This window comes from Alexandromys fortis, unplaced genomic scaffold (genome assembly GCF_014885135.2).
Source record: "Alexandromys fortis isolate MF-2015 unplaced genomic scaffold, M_Fortis_MF-2015_v1.1 scaffold_190, whole genome shotgun sequence".
Classification (NCBI taxonomy): Eukaryota; Metazoa; Chordata; class Mammalia; order Rodentia; family Cricetidae; genus Alexandromys; species Alexandromys fortis.
The window spans coordinates 2,421,413-2,424,585 of NW_026068059.1; positions in this window are offsets into that span (position 1 = coordinate 2,421,413).

The window sequence follows — 3,173 nt, forward strand, 5'->3', positions numbered from 1 at the left end:
AGTGCCTCAGACTGGGGCTTGGGAGTTGGACTTTGAGGCTGACTTCAATTCTGGATGCCAGGAACTTGGACAGAGTGCTATCCAGGGCTGTCACAGAGAGATGGGGACAGAGCCCAGGACTAGGAGTGAGGACAACAGCTCTCTGGAGACCCCACTCTTCTGCTGGGAAGCCAGCATCAGTCTCCAAATCCCTTTGAGGGGAATCTTGGGTTCCCCAAATGCCCCATCAAGCAGGGGATGGGGGTAGGAAAAGGGGACAGGAAGGATTCCTGAAGCCGCTCTCCAGTGTCCCTAATCTGATGAATGTGCTAATTTGAGCCGTTTCCAATCATCTAATAGGTATCAACCGTGCTGGCAGGCATAGAGTGTTGGTGAGGGTACAGGTGATTAAGATATTGTCTCAACGCTTAGCAGCTCCCTGTCAGGAGTCTGCGAGAAACATTAAGCAACCAAAACACTGTGAATGATTGTGAACACGGAAACACAGCTGTGACCAATTGTGTGGCAAGCTCACTGGGCTCAGAGACCAGCCATGGTTTCACAGACGGAGTGTATCTTGAAGGACGAAGCATGGTAGGCGTCAGCTCAATCCAGCACTGTGTGTCTGAGGTTCCTGGGTCCATAGCCCAAACACGGGCAGGAGCAGAAGGCAGCTGCTGAGAACGAGGGCTAAACTTGACCCATATGAGCCACAGTGCTGCTGTGCTCACAGGTTGAGATGTCATTCTGTCAGCGGTGAGGACCTAGTGAGGAATTGGAAGCAGAGGAAGGTCTGGACAACATTTTAGGGTGTCAATACCCTCTTAGGTGCAGTGGTGGGGGTGGGTCAGACTGGAGACAGGAGAGAGCTGGGAACACTGACACCTTGATGGCAATGATGGGGGCTGGGGTCCTTGTCAGATCCAGAGGGGCCAGTGGGGAATGCCTCAGGAGGAGGGTGGGTATAGCAATCAGATGGCAGCGAAGGTCATCTGCCCCTACTCCTATTGCCAGCCGCTCTAAAGCATGACCCACTCCCAACAATGGCTTTGGTCCTGGCATGTGTCTCTGTGTATCTGTGTGCTCCTCCCACTCTGGTGTTCCCACCTAACAAAGCATACAGAGGAAACAGGGAGATACAGACTGGCTGTAGGCAAATGAGGCCGAGAGGGTCAGAAGAGACATAGACAGTCTCCTCTGTAGGCAGGAAATCCTGAAGCTTTCACCTACTCTTCTCTCACCCTCCCATTGGACAGCATCTGTGAGAGGAGCACCCAGGAAGAAGGATCAAGTTCCTATGTCCTGAGCACTCTGCCAACCACAAAGCATCCAGATAAGACTGTCGGGAAATCGTGATGTCCCAAGTTGGTCACTCAGCTGCTGTGAAGTGACCCTGGCTGTCTCCCCAGGGTCAAGAGTGCCACTGAGCATGGGATTGAACGGGACAAGGGGAGGGCTAGCCAGCTGATCTCTTGGCTGGAGGGAGAAGGCCCTGAGTGCCATTTAATGCAGTGTGACACCAGGGCCCCCTGGCAGCACAATATTCCGTGTGATGGTAATGAGGTCTGACATCTCCTCCCGGTGCTCCAGCATGTGTCTTCCGAGCCATCCCTACTCCAGAACCCCAGGGGTCAGGGCCAAGCAAGGGAGGTCCCCAAAGCCCCACCCTTGTCACCATGGGCGATGTAGCAGGAGCCAGCTGCACTGTAGCAGCTCGGGTGGGCAGAAAAGGGCATCCTGGAGGGGCAAGAAGGAAAAGAGATTCATGGGGAAACCAGAAGCAGATGAAGAAAGACATTTGGATGTTTGCAGAAAATCCTAGAAGTAAAGAGATCAGATCCTAGCTGGGCATGGTGGCTCATACTTATTGCCCCAGGACTTCTGGGAGGCTAAGGTAGGAAAACTGTCATGAGTTTGAGGCCAGTCTGGGATACACAGATTGAAACCTTTTCTTGAGAGTGCGGGGGGGGGGGGGGGGGGCTATGTTGTGCCAGTCCTTTGGGTAAGTGAGTTTACCTCCCTGAAAGTCAATATTTTAAAAAATCAGGGGAGGTTATTACTATTTTTGTCAATATAGGGTTTGTTTAGTTTTTTGTTGGTGATGGGTTTTGTCTTGTTTTGTTTAGAAAACAGATGTTCATTGGAAAGAAAATACCAAACAAAGACCAATAAAGGTTCTGGGAAGATGAAGCCAGATCTTACTCCAACACGAGCTACTAGGGAACAAATGGCAGGGTGGTGGGGCTACCCACTGGGTAGCAAGGCTGTGCCCACCCTCTCAGTGGGTAGTTAGGACGGTGAGGGCCTTGCCTGTTTTATCCTGGCTCCAGGGAATGTCTGGGAATCAGAACTCAGGCAGCGCTCCCACCCTAATCCTTCCCCACCTTGCTCAGGCCTCCTAACTGGAGAAGACAGAGGGTAGTCAGGGGTCACCTAGGGCCACAAACACCCAGTAATCCCACTCGCCCTGTGACTCTCAAGGAGCAAACTGTCATTATGGGAACCACCATACCAGACATGACATCAGTGGAACCAGCAGCAAAGCAGAGCTCCCTTATCTCCCACAGTAGAAGCCCCTGCAGCTCCAGCATCTGAACTGCGCTGCAAACTGCACAACGAGCCTCTTTAATGATCTCTTCTAGTTTTACCCAGGGACCCCAGGGAGATCGTAGGGGACCACTCTCCGTGTGTGTCAGGTGCAGAAACAAAGACTTTGAGAGTTCGGTTACTTTTATAGTCACACGAACCCCTGTGGTAGCAGAGCCCGGCTCTGAGTGCTCCCTCCTCCTCCACCCCCTCAAGGGCACTCACAGAGCCCTGAATAGGCCTCACATATTACAGGCCAGAAAGCACGAGGGTGGTGAACTAGGAACTAGGTATCAACTGGGTGTCATCTGCTAGAGCTCTGGGGCCTGGAGGATGACCACACCCTGACATCAACAGTCAGCATCTCCTGAGCAGCTGCAGTATGCAGGGCTGGGGTTGCTGATGCTGCAGGAAGAGCACAGACGAGACCCTAGAGATGAAAACGGAACTGTGCTGCCGTTGTCACCATCGTGGTACCAAACTCAAGGTTCCGTTTCACGGGTGAGGGAGTTGAGACAGAGACGGGATTCCAGAGCAGAGGACACAATTTTTTTTTTTCTGTGGTGGCTTAAGCTTTATAGCCCATGTCTGTCTCTATAATATGCTAC